We start from the raw sequence: 14,347 nt of genomic DNA on the forward strand, positions 1-14,347 counted from the left end.
TTATTATTATTATTATTATTATTATTATTATTATTGTCATCCAGGTTTCGAAGTTGATAATTGTAACTTGTGAAAGAAGTTGTTTGTTTTATGTATGATTAACAGAGTAGCTCGTTTTCACGATATTCTGACATTCCACCTCGTTAGCTTTTTTTGTAATTCAAGTAGCATTTCATTCGCCTCGCACATTTCTAGATCATCAGAGTGTAAACACTTGACTTCCATCGGGTATCGAATCTGAGATAGCAAGTTCCAAAGACAAATCTTGTAAACATTTGGCTACAAAGGGTGATCCAAACTAACATTTCACCAAATTGGATAACGAGGATACTAGAAAAGAAAAAGAAGAGGAAAAAACATTTGATGTTCAGAGAATTGTTAAATAATATCCGTATAGCATAATTAATCCTCATAATACAAATTATTCCGCTTCTTGGATTACGCTCTGGCAACTCTCTAATTGATGTAATCCTCATCTTCATTGCATTAAGTCCCACAGTCATCCCTTGAGGCACGTGCAGATACCACAGAATTTCCCCACCGAGCTGTATGTATTGCTGAAGAAATAGCCTAACCTAATTTTTTCTTCAGTCTATGGAGTTGGTTCTCTTTCGTTCGTTCGTTCATTCTTCTTCCTCTTCTTTTTTTTCAGCAACCCTCTGCGGTTGACGTCATTTCCAATGACATTATGACTTCCTGCGTTCACCCCTATCGCATTTGTGCTACGAAAGGGGAAAAGAATGTTCACTTCTTGCACATTTCCAATATACGGGTTGGTATAGCATCTTCTCAAGATTGTCAACCCAAATATGAAGTTTTCCTGTTTACGGTAAGAAGATTGTGTAGTTAAGAATATTAAAAGAAAGATATCCTATAACTTATCACTTCAGATCAGTTATTTTAGTCTTTCCCCCTAAAATGTATTCACATTAGATCAAAAAAACTCATGAGAAAAATTAGCTTAATTGAATAATTTTGAATGTTGCCCCAAACAGCCTTAAGTTTTGAATGTATTTACAGTATACCATATGAGGCAAAGGTACACTCATGTCCAAAATTATTGTCGCATGTTTATAAATATGTTGTTGTAGGAATATAATTTGATAACTAATTCGCCCGGTATTTCTCATAATGTTAGTATGTGTATAATCGGCAAAGACATGTATGTGGTAAATTTCACGTCAAAAGACCAGTAAATAAGAACAACATAACAAACAGAAATTTTTTTTTGTCCATTTAGCAACATATGGTTTCACTCATTCTAATTTTCGTATTTATAATTCTTTTCCTATGAAATTCACAACAAATTTACATTTCCCAATTATACACATAGTAACAATATTAAAAGAACCCTGCAAAATCATTATCAAATTATATTCTTATAAGAAGACAGTTATAGATATGCGACAATCATTTTGGACATGAGTGCACCTTGTAATTTTGGACAGACAATTGTAAGTTAATAAACATAAGGAAGAATTATTGTAATAACTATTAAATGATTGGAGGTAAGTTGGACATAGTGTCAAATACGTATTTCTGGCAAAAAGCCATCGGGTAATATGCTATTATACTAATATGGTACTCCAAGTTGTATCATATAAGTATCTTCAAATGGATTTCAATTTTCAGGAATGTATGTGTTTGGATCTCATTTTCATTTAACATATAGGCTATATGTATATTTTTAGTATAACACTTACTTTATTATTGTTATTTTCTTTGCAGTTTCTAATTCCGAGTATTACTAACTAACCAATCGAACGATAATTTTGAGTTATCAAAAGCATGAATAAGTTGAACTTGGATCACGTGATCGTGTAAGACTTTAAAAAATATGCACTTCAAAAATAATTGATAGGCAATTTTGGAAGTGTTTATGGGGTATTTCCTGAAAACGTATTCCCTTGGACTTTAGAGCCTAACATTTCAGTTGATATGCCTTTCCTTATCTTTGTTCACGTTATATAGGTTTACCACTCAAAGAGACGCTTACAACTTTGTTTTGAATTATGTACACAGATTATTGCTATTAATCTCTGTAAAAAATCAAACTTAGGATTTTGCAAGAGAGTACACAAGATCTCGTGAGGTTCAAGACTAGAGTTTAGTTCAAATTCCATCTAATGTTTTTTGTGATTGTAGATACTGTATAGTTAAGCCGCTAATGCAGATCGCGTAATGTTTTAAGGCTATTGAATACATGTGCTTTGTTTTTCAGGTTATTGTTTTACATGGGAAAATATTTTTTTAATATTTTCTTTAAAAGTAACTGCAATTTCAATTCTTTTGATTTTACTGACTTATTATTCAAATCTGTTTAAATATCTTTGATTTGTGCAAATGTACTATAAACATACTATACGACACAATACAGGCATGAGAAATGGCTGCCTCAAAGCAATTTTGTATTACTACTCGAACACCAAATGTAATTTCCGAGCATTCAGATTCCACGTAACTTTCGTTGATTTCACCTTTACTACCTGGAATACCTCGTATACATGTGGTATGCTTGTAAAGTTCAAAGATTGGGCTTGTAATTTCAAAACGGCAATACTGAAAGGCTATTGTGATGCAAGCCGACTCTATTGATGTTTCCATTTTTGAATTGCATTCCTCAAAAATGTTCTTTCTTAACAATATGGAAAGTCTTCTTCGTATTTTTTGCCTAAATGTCCTCAATGAAGTAAAATCGTTTCCCGTTTCTAGGAAAGTTTCAATTTAGGAAACAGATAGAAGAAGACAGGGACTATATCAGGGGGACAATGGGAGAGGTTTCGGAAACGTAGTGTTACGATACTCCATGTCTGAAGATCTTGGTTCGATTCCATGGACGGACCTCTGGATTTACGTTATCTACTTCATTAGGTTATTTTTTTTTTTTCATAGTAAACTTTGATCATGTACTCTTAAGCTTCCTGGAAACATTTCTGTATACATTTTTGTTTTGTTAAAGATAAGTGCAATAACAGATTCCTTCAACCATAATAATGTGTCAACTTCCTTGCTCATTACTTTTATCTTTGTGCCATCTCTTTAATTTTCTACTTCTGTCTGGCTACGTTTTTCATTACTTCGCCGTGTCACTATATTGTGCTTGAGGACATTGCTCATACATCCAGCTTATTTGTAAATATTTTGAGCGTTCAGTTATCTATTGTTTAGCTTCCTTAATTTATTGCTTGGATTACAAGAAATTGTCACGTAATTATGTCTGTGTTTATTTCCAAGTTGGAATTTCTTGTTTACTCCTTTCTGCTGAGGTTTAGCTTCGAACTTGAATTTCCTCAGAAAACTGCAACTCAGGATCATAAGGTGATTTCCCCAGCTTTTGAGATCTACGACAACAACCTGTCATTCTTTGACGTCACGGACACGTTGTTATGAGGAGGTCGGAGTATGATGTGTTTACAATACATGGTATTGAGGAGGACAGGAGGTGCGATTATGGCTCTTTCCGGGGAACAAGACTGGAAGCTTGGAGTATGTTGAGGAATTAGATTTGCATTGTCATACGAACAAAAAACCTTGAGAGAGAGGAGAGTATCGAGAAACATCTATTGAGGAAGGTAAAGTAAAACGTCGAAACATATAGTGACAACGCCAGACAAACACTATCATTTTTTTCTTTTAACTATCCTCATCTGCTGCACTTCAAAATATGAAATTTGTGTCCGAGTATTAATTATCATTATCTATGAGCTATATTTACAATATTTACAGTTTTGGTAAAATTGTAATTTTTTTAATGAATGTTACATTCTTAATCCAGTTCTTAAAACTGGTGGTGGAGATAAGCCCGCTAAGCTTGAAGTCTGTTGATCACCTAATGACAAAGGAGACAAGACTTAATTAAGCTGAACACAACAGCAAGCTACCTGGACTTCGGTTTTCAAAAGTCCTTGATCGAGAACATATGATGAACTGGAGCTTTGTCGTGGTGGTAGAATACTCAGTTCTTGTCTTTGCAGTGTACAACAGGCCTTTCTCCTACCGCGTATTTTCGCGTAAGCACTGTAAGATACTTTTATAGTATTCCTGGTTGACTCTGTCCCCTAGGGGTAAATTCATGATGCACAATACCCGCAGAATTAAAGAAAAAATGAATTCACATTCGACCGACTTCAGCGCGCTTTTATCGGTCGTGGCTATCTTGTACCCTTCCATTGCGATTATTGTAGCTTTTGTTTGTGAGTCCTACCAACAGAACCATGATTCGTCGCCTGTAACTATAGTTTTGGCACGATTAACCAATTCTTGGTATTCTAGTCTTCAAGTCGTTATTTCAGTTGGTTCTGACAATTTTGGAATGAATTGCGGTGAACACTAGAGACATGTTCAAATCTTCAGTTAAAATTGACTGGATCACGTAGAAACTTAAATTTAGTTAATCAGCTATATTCTTGATTGTAAGTTTAAGGCCAGGGCAAACTAAATACCAAAAACTTACACAATATTTTCATTGGTTTCTGAAGTGGAACGCCGGCCGCACCGGAAATCATCTTTAGACTTATTCGCGGCTATCATTGGATCTGTTGTAGCAGATAAAAACATTGACCGGCTAAGATATCCCTGAAAGTTGTTTTGAGAGTTCATTATAAATCTCTAAAGCTGATTTCCAGGTTTTAACACAAAATTTCAGCATTTTACAAAATCATTAATCCGCAGAGAACTGAACACATGTCTTCATTCACCACCTTCACACTCGTATGCAGACCTAGCTCTTCTATTCAGCAGTACTTGGCCATGTCTTAAAACTTTCTAATCATACCACATATATATAATGTCGGTATATCATAGAATTTACGTAATTTCCGCAAAGAAAGTGGATATTTAAACAGAACTGGAGAAGAAACCGGTAAAAATCAGAACATTGAAATTTCCGTTCGCTTTAAAAATGAGAAGGAATAGGGTCTATATGCTTCTCCATATAAATCAATGGAACAAGAGACATACTAAGTATTTATATTCAACTTGCATACTTAGAAATGGATGGATGAAAGTTATACAGTAATGAAGTCACTGTCACAAAAAAAGAAAAAAAGAAAAAAGAAAAATTCAGAAGCCAGTCTAGATAAGTTAATTTAACAGAAAATGTAAAAATAAAAAATAAAAAAATAAAAATCTGAAACATGGGAGATTTCAACAGATGACCGTAAAAGTTGTACTGATAAAGGACTTTTTGTTTGTCAATGGTGTTACACAGACAAGAAAATATGGTTTACACCACTGAAACTGTTACCCGTCCAAAGGTTCCAATATTTTTTACATTTCTCATTTCTCTATCCTTCTCTTCGTAATGTACCATTACCTTGCATCTACGCTCGCAAATTTCTATCAAATCTATATACGTAGTTTCATCTCTTCTTCGAGATTTTAAATTAAAAAAAAAAAAAAATGTGGGCCACGGTGACTAAATAGTAGATCGTTCACCTCTGGTGCGTGGGGTTCCTGGTTCGATCCCAGCTCGCGTCAAGTGGGCTTTACGGTGAACAAACACTGTGTGCGTTAATTTTCTCGGAGCTCTCCCGTTTTCTCCGAGTTTCTTCATTTCACCACTTCATTCATTTCTCATCATCACCGTCTCTTTTAGCCTAGCTGGCATAATCGTGGGATGTAAAAACAGGGATTTCATTTCATTTTAATATAAACTGAACTATGGTGCACATGTATTACGTTGATAGTAGTTGATTCAAAATTTTGTATTCAGGATGATGTAATGGTAATTTCGGGGAGAGGAAGAGGTGAAATACTCATAAATTACCCTCAGAATAAACACACACACACTAATGGAAAGTATTTTCAAGTGAGTAAAAGTAATTACGTTACTTCTGATGTCAACGAAAGTGCAGGTTCCAAAAGTTTATTTACGATTTTCAAACGAAGGCTGTTAGGGAAAGAGCAGATCATTCCTTTAATCTTTAACTTCGTTCCTTCCGAAAAGTTTGAGAAATTTCCCTCCAAAGTCTTTATATTTAAAGGGTCAATCTACAATGGCGGAGCAAAATTGTTCGTGTGACATCGACTTTTGAAAGGGAGCAGATAACAAGCACTCTGGTCGATCTTTGACTGCAAGAACGGAGAACATGAATCGCAGTGTGCTCATAAGAATCGTGATCAAACAGGAAATTTATGAGCGCACCTGCTGACAATACTCAGTCATCGGTGTGAATCAGCTACTGCATTGTCCCAAGTCACTTAATCTGTTAACAATACGAGGAACGAATGAGGATATTAGGAGAATTAAGAAAGTTGATTTTTTTAAGAGATGATGACCTTACAGGTGATGGAACTTGGTACCATTTGTTTGGTATTCAAGTCAAAGATGCTTCTTCACCAAGGAAAACTACCGTCTTCACCGAGATCGAACAAAATCTAGTTGATTCGTAAAAGAAGAAGAAGAAAAATTGAAGTTTTCTTTGATTCTCAAGGAATTGTCCACTGGAAATTTATTCCTGAGAACAGAACAGTAAACGAAGATGTGTGTGGATATTTTACGTTTGCGAGAGCCCACCGTCGTAACCAGCCTGGGAAGTGGTGAGGTAGATCACTCCTACCTATCTTCTCCATGACAATATCCCTACCCACCCGCCAAACGTCCACGCTTCAACATCTCGCCTATGTATGTGAATTAGTCCCATGTGATTTTTCTCTTTTTCAGTGGATGAAAGGGACGCCATTTTACGTCGCAAGAAGTATTATGGGATCTTACAAAAGACGGATTTCAGCAGCTTTACCAACTCTGGGATAAGTGTATCGTAGCTTAAGAGGATTACTTTAAAGGAGATTCTGCATCGATTTTGAAGTAATTACTGTAAGGAACTAAGTTGACTAGCAACATATTTTGATTTTAACACTAATATCATACTAGTATACTACGAAACGAATCTCAGATTTTTTGTATCATAGCTTGTATGAAATATTTGAGCTTATCAAAATAATATTATTTTTACGTTTGAAAAGCAATTTACCTATGGACCAGAAGAAATGCTACAAATAAATGAAAAGTCTGGCTCAGAATAGAGAAGAGTGGAAAACTGCATCAAACCAATACAGATATTTCTGACCTGTGATAATATGCATGTATCTGTCTGGTTCGATGGTCAGGGGGCGTGCTATTGTTGAGAATGGGCCCACGTTCGGTCCCCAATGACGGGGACAGAAATTTAAGTAGACCTATTTATCCAGCATCATGGAAACCTATTTGGCTTTTAAGTTAAGAAACTCCAGCCTAAAAAGTCAGACGGCCAATGGGAGGTGACCATACTCACTGAAATAAAAGGCGGCGGGCACATAACTGCGTAAACTGTAATGCCAAAGCGTTTACCTCACATTTATGGTGGAAAAACACCGTTTGAGGGGATTTTTTTGTGTTTTCCCGTTTCCTCCCACTTTATTCATTTCATAATTAAATTCGTTATCACCCTTGGCGTTGGAGCATAAACGTGATAAATTAAACTTAAAAAATAAATAAATTTTCGCTTATGGCATAAATAAACATTATATGTAACACTTTTAACAAAAAAAAAAAAAAAAAAAAAAAAACTGAAGAGTTAAAATATTATCTGAATAGTAGAGCAATAGCTGTGATACAACGCAGCAGCTGTGATATCCATGTTAAGTCGTTTCGGTATTGACAGGTTGGGACAGGGACGTACGGAAGGGGGGGGACACGGGGGTCCGGACCCCCCCCCGAAATTTCGACTTTTTAAAAATTTAGCCTAATTTTAGGGGCAATTTTAGCAATTTTAATATAAAATAGCTTCATATTTAGTTTGAACCCCCCCCGAAATAAATTCCTGGGTACGCTACTGGGTTGGGAGATGATTTTTTCATACCCTCTCGCAGAAAGCCTACATAGATCATTCTGTACATTAAAAACTATCGTGAGAAAAGAAACTAAAACATGTATAATCCACATATTTATTTATTTATTTATTTATTTATTTATTGAACAAATTCCCAGATATAGCATAATTGTGCCATTTTACACAGGGAAATGTCAACAAGCGGGAAAAAAGAAAAAGAAAAAGAATTAAAAAAATAAACAAAACAGTAACATCAATAGTATTAACAAAGAGTGCACAAGTAATATTATTTAGCCAGCACGCGTTTTATTGCTCTTTCAAACATCGGGTAGCTCGAAAAAATGTCCACCTCACTTGTTAGATTATTATAATAGTTGGGTACTCGGTGAAAAAGAGTAGACAAAACATTGCCTTACAGAACTCCTTCATATATGGTTATTGCATGTACGTATACTTTCGTCGTGAGAGGTTCAGATTCGATTCCTGGTGGAAACTCATGTGGTTCGGATCTCACGTTAAACTGCAGGGCTCTGTCTCATGTAGCCTCAGTACTGAAAGTGACCAAGTTCAATCTAACGAACCAGCAATAGCTACTGTAGGCAGAACGGTGACAAACATTAATGTGTGAACGCTTAGAAATACTGTAGTTGTTACATTTCATTGTCTCGTGATGAGCACAGTAAACTTCCCAAACCAATCTGTTCACATTATTCATTCTTTAAAAAAAAAGTTAGTTAGTTTAAAGACAAACTTGAACGACTTCACGGCTCGCAAATTCCTCATATATGTATAAATGCTCAATTATGGATATAAACCCGAAAAAGTGGCAGTTCAATTTCACACATAAACTCGAAAAAGTGCCTGCTCAATTACATACAGTATATAAATTCAAAAAGATGTCCTCAACGTAAAACAGACTCTAGTGGGACCATCTAAATAAATAAATAAATAAATAAATAAATAAAGGTGATCCAAAAAAAAAAAAAAAAAAAAACAGCCATGACAATGAAAACATTCCAATAAAACAAGCTGCTGATTTCGATGCCGAAATGAGCTTTTCGATAACTCTTTTTCTTTTCGAGATGAAAATCAAACCCACTCTTAACAGATTCCTGTGGACGCCACCGACAAATAGATCATAAATTACTAAATAGGGTTGCTTACGAGACACAAGTCGAGAGTGTTTGTGTCGTGGAAGTGATATCTAGTCTCGGAAAATGTATGTATTTCTACTGGAAGAGCTCTCTGTCCCGTCTCGTGAGGAACTCTACTATTGAAAACGGCCGGATAAATGTAGTGTAATGATTACAAATCTGAAGACCGTTTGTCAATTGTCCGTTTCGTTCTTGTGATACAGGATGTTACATATACCTATTAAAAAACAAATGTTAAGCATTATTATTTTTTTTCTTGCTTTCTTATGAACCCTTAGAATATACTATCTCTACTCTAGTGGGCCACTTAGTAGGCCCTACGAAAGCCAATTGTTTGCCAACGGTAGACCAATGGCAATTGCAAAAATAAAGTTCAATGGCTAAATGTCGTTGGTCAACCAACAATTTCCCATAATTTATCCAACAATTTCGACTTTACATTGGTGTTCGTAGGTTTCCTTAAGAAAATTTCCCTTGACTGAAACAAAATTTTTCCTTTTCTTATCAAATTTTTCCTAGTTTGCTGAGTATCCAATACCTATGATAACGTTGTAAGATTAATATAGCTATATTAAACGAAGTGCCAACTACATTTGTTTTCTTCATTTTTTTATGCTTCTATTTCTTTTACTTTTCTTTTTCCTTTCTTTCTTTCTTTTTCTTTTTCTTTAACAGAAACTCACACACTATTGCTATTGTATTGGTTCATTTCTGAAAAACAAAGAAAAGTTTAACATTTATATTGGTCAACTAGTCTGCGCGAGGATTTCTCTGGATTTTCCCGGTTTATCGAAAAAAATCCTTTTTGCTAAATTTATCTACGAAATTTTCCTAGATTAGGGAAATTTCCCTCAAACTACGAACACTGCCTCATAGTCCCAATCATGATTTTGCTACCTTCGTAGGGGTTAGTTGAGTTGGTTGGAAATATTCGGCGAAGTGTCAATTACAACGTAGCGTCAGCTACTTTTCCCCCCTGTTTAGTCTGCTGTCTGTGCTGTTAGATATATATCAGCATATAAATCCCTGAAATACGAGCAATTGGAGGAAACCTAAATTCCATGTTTTATTAAGAATTTTCAGTTATCCGAAGTACCACTGGTCCTCGTGACCTTCGATTATCGCTGTTCTACTGTTTGCTCCTTGTTTACCGTGCACAAACAAAAGGCTAGTCTAAGCTGGTAGTTTGATGAAGATTGACGATGGGATAATCTCTCGATAATTGAACGACAAGCAAAAGTTGTGGTGCTGTGCACTGTGTAATAGCCTTCTTCCACAGGCCACCCACGTGCAAAATCAGAGGAAATTCTTCTCGCCCACACGTTATTGAATGCAACTGCAGTAAAGGAGATATTTATGGGAATATATAACTTACCAAACAGTCCTTTTTGAATTTTTAGACGGAAGAGTAAGGCTGAGCGGAAGTGAATTAAATTCTCTCTGTGTGTGACCCTCACCTGAGAGACAAGTGAGAGGGCGACGGAGAAGAGTTATGTAGAAAAGAAGCGTCAAAGGCTTGGCCGCGAATTATAAGTGTTCTCGAAATGACGTCATTTCCGTTTTCCACTCATGCTATCTTTCCAGTCTGCCGAAGCATTAGACACGAAAAGCGATTTTTACTTTTTTACTTCTTCTTAACTTGACTTAAGCAGCGAACAAATGCTTAATGTTGGCAGAGATATTATACTGTATACGCATACAGTAGATAGGAAACTGCCTAAATACTGCTTCCTCTGTTGACACCGGATGCAACCGAGACAACAAACCTACTTAGAACTAAAAGCTTTTTAAAATATTAATATTTAATTAGATTAGTTCCTTTTTAAATTTATTTTTCGGCCACAAAAAGAACTACTTATTTTAATTTCAATGGCAAATTTCTAAGTAACTGAACACTTGGGATTTTATTGGGAGTTCCATTTCCAGTCTTCATGAAATTATAGGTCAAACATGAGGAATAAAACTAATCAAACTAACATCTAATTGTATGTTCTAATATCTTTCCTCACAAACATTCCTAACCTATCAGCAGGTTTCAGTACATGCAGTATGTTAAAAAAAAAAAAAAAAAAAAAAAAAAAAAAAAACTGCAAAGCACTTGTGCTCTTGTAAAGCGGTTATAACCAAAGAAATTAGTTACTTGTTGCATTTTCACATTTAATTTGTTGTTTCAATACCGTAAGTTCTTTGATTATACATCACATAACCGACAATATCTAATATACAAATATCAACTCTGAATCCTCTTCAAAAAGGCAACACTCACAATCTCTTACTGTTGGTGGTTTATGGAGATCAATATTGAAACCATAGGTAGCAGTAGCAAATTTCTACTACTTTGGGCTTTAGTACAGAACTGCGGATGAAGACAGTGGGCCTTATGCAGAGTCGTTCTGATACTTGATTAGTGAAATACTAAAGAAATCGACTAACATATGTTTTCTGTAGTAGTCAGGGTTTTAGTATGATGCTAATCATATGTCAAAACGACTCTGCATAAGGCGGAGTGTATTTTCTTCAGAAGCTGAATCCATTTCAAACAACTGGTTGTAACTATCTGTTATCGTACTTGTTCTATTAACGTTGAAACTGGAAATTGTTTACCAGCATTTCAGGCTTGATTAGATGGTTAATGTAGAAAATGGGATTTACTTTGGGACCTTCACTCGATTAAATAAGTTAAATATACTACGAATTATGCATCGAAGCTAATGGAGACTGTGATGATGAGATAGATGATAGTGGTAGAACGACAAAAGTGGGAGGAAACGGGAGAACCCGGAAAAAATCCACGCAAACCGTGTTTGTTCAGCACAAAGCCAATTTGTCAGGAGCAGCTCGGATCGAACCAGGGACTCTACACGTCAGAAGTAAATGAGCGCTCAATCACTGAGCCACCGTCACCTCTCACTTCCGGTTTGAATAGCGAGTTAACGTAGGAAACAGAATGTATTATTTGGACGCTGAATCAATTCCAAAATACTGCTTTTCGCTATCCCTTACCATTTTTGCTCTACGGAGATTTCAAGCGAAAAAAAAAAAGTATTTAATTTCTACCACTTCTGGTTGTAATAGAGAGATATGGCTGAAGATAATATCTTTTCTTCAAACAGTAAATCGATCTTTGTTCTATGGTAATCAATGCTGAAACCGGAAATATTTATTTATTTATTTATTTTACAATTTTCGTTTTGTAACCGATGAGATTAAACATATTCTTTGGACACTGAATCGATTCCAGAAATCCGCTTCTTGATATGTCTTATACCATTATTGCACTGACACTCGTTGTCAGATGGACGGATATAGCCGTTCTAGGCCTATAGGTAGGCTTGCCATAATTTTTTGTTGACTAACCGGGACACTAAAAGGGGAGATTAAGATATACCACAATGTTTATATTATATTGTTACTTTTTTCAATATTATAGTATTAGGTACGCCTATAGAATATGATCTCCAATTAAAGCTAATTCCAAAGTGTTTGGCTGTCATTTGGCCTAATTCAGGCAAGCTTGCAGCAGACTATCTGTCTGTCGGCTGCAGATATGCAATAGAGCAGTGCTATTAAGATTTTTTTTTTAAGCCGCTCACATTTTTCTCTTGACTACACCTTTCTCAATATGTCCTTTTTTGTTTTTATTTTGTTATAAAATTCACTGCAAGTAAGTTCAAAATTTACTTTACACAGAATCAATACATGTACTGTTGTCTCATGCACCAAACCTCTGTCATCTGCCCAAGTGTTATTCATCAACAAGAAAACTCTCTCTATTGGAACTGATGTTCCGGAAAGGCAAAAGATGTACTCAACTATCAGCTGAAGATTGTATTGCGATGTCATTTTGCTTAGCATGGCTGAAGAGCTGCACCCATTTTTCTTCACTCGATAGCCTTCTGTAGTTTTCTTTCTCTTCTCTTTTCCAGGTTCCCATTTTAGAAGTCCAAATTTTTTTAGCAATGACCAGATGCGTAGCCAGGACTTTTGTTATGGGGACCTTAGTGTTGGGAGGCATACATATGAACCAGAATGTTTAGTTATAATAATAATAATAATAATAATAATAATAATAATAATAATAATAATAATAATAATAATAATAATAATAATAATAAAGAACCCAAAATGCTGATATTTTTAAAGAAGAAAAACGATGTTGGCGAACACAGCTTGTTTAGGAACTGTTTAGTGACATATTTTGTTTTCAAATAGAGTACATGAAAGGCAATTACTGTTTCTTCCGAGAAAAAATTACGAACTTCAAAGTACCAAAGTGAATTGTCGGAATCCTTTGGGGGGGGGGGCGACTCCCCTGGGCCCACCCCTTCTCTACGCCACTGGCAATGACAATTTCGTCAATATGTTCATCTATATTTATCTTAGTTTAGCAACATTTTTATTTATCTTTTCTGTGCTTTTTTTCTATATCATCCTAACAGATAATGTTTTTCGTTTATTCAGGCAAAGCCATTGACATCACCAAAACTGTTCTCCTAAAGCTCTGATATACACGATCAAAGAATGCCTTGAAGTCATTTTGCATGGTGATATAATCTAGCAGATTTTTCTCTTGCATTTTTTCAAAAAATGTTTTGCACCAACAGGAACAAAATTACAGTTTCTTCTTTCTTCCAGATTTTCTTTCAATTTTTACAGAGTGCATCTGCAACATAAGTGTCACTTGATTAGTCTCCCTCAATGGCTAAAACAATTTTGTTAAACCAAGATATCTGGCAGTGAACAAACCATAGGTATAATTTACCTCGTTCATCATCAAAAAAGTTTTTTATTAGAGCTGGACACATTTCTTGAGAGTTTAAATACTCTTTCAGGCCTTCAAAAATTTGCAAAATTTTCTCAATTGCTGGCATCACTGAAAGAAATCTTGTATTTCCATGCTGCAAAACTTTAGGATATTCTATTTAAGCATATTCACATAATTCTTTCAGCAGTGTCATACGTACGTACGGTGTGGATGTGAAAGTATTTATAAATTTTAACTACTAATGCTTCCAATTCAATAGCAAGGACATCAAGCCAGTGCTGTAGTCCTAAACTTTTCAGAGGGTATACGCTGATTTGTGATAATCTATCATTGCCATAAAGACATTGAAGGCCTTTTTAATGAACAAATATAAATGTATTAGTAATACAAAGAATACCTTACTGTTTTATAGTCTAAAAGCATTTCATGCTATTTTCTTGATGACACTCCCTACCTAAATGACAGGATTAATAACATAAATGGATGTAGGTATGGAGAAGGAACCAACTCACTTCGAGAAGGAATAGAAAAAAAAACGATTAAATAAATCAATAAATATAAACGAAACTATACACTTTGAAGCAGAAGGTACACTCTCATGACTAACAAGTAAGATT

General features: G+C 35.2%; 1 long non-coding RNA gene across 4 annotated transcripts in view; it reads left to right on the forward strand.

Annotated features, from left to right (window-relative positions):
* Positions 1-14,347, forward strand: part of LOC145676499 (uncharacterized) — a 161,170-nt gene that overhangs the window by 133,275 nt on the left and 13,548 nt on the right. For all 4 annotated transcript variants that reach the window (XR_014129393.1, XR_014129395.1, XR_014129394.1 and 1 more), the window contains exon 2: positions 653-829. This is a non-coding gene — a long non-coding RNA (uncharacterized LOC145676499). The remainder of the gene's footprint in view (positions 1-652; positions 830-14,347) is intronic.

The sequence above is a fragment of the Thermobia domestica genome, unplaced genomic scaffold (genome assembly GCF_964235325.1).
Source record: "Thermobia domestica unplaced genomic scaffold, izTheDome1.hap1.1 HAP1_SCAFFOLD_173, whole genome shotgun sequence".
Classification (NCBI taxonomy): Eukaryota; Metazoa; Arthropoda; class Insecta; order Zygentoma; family Lepismatidae; genus Thermobia; species Thermobia domestica.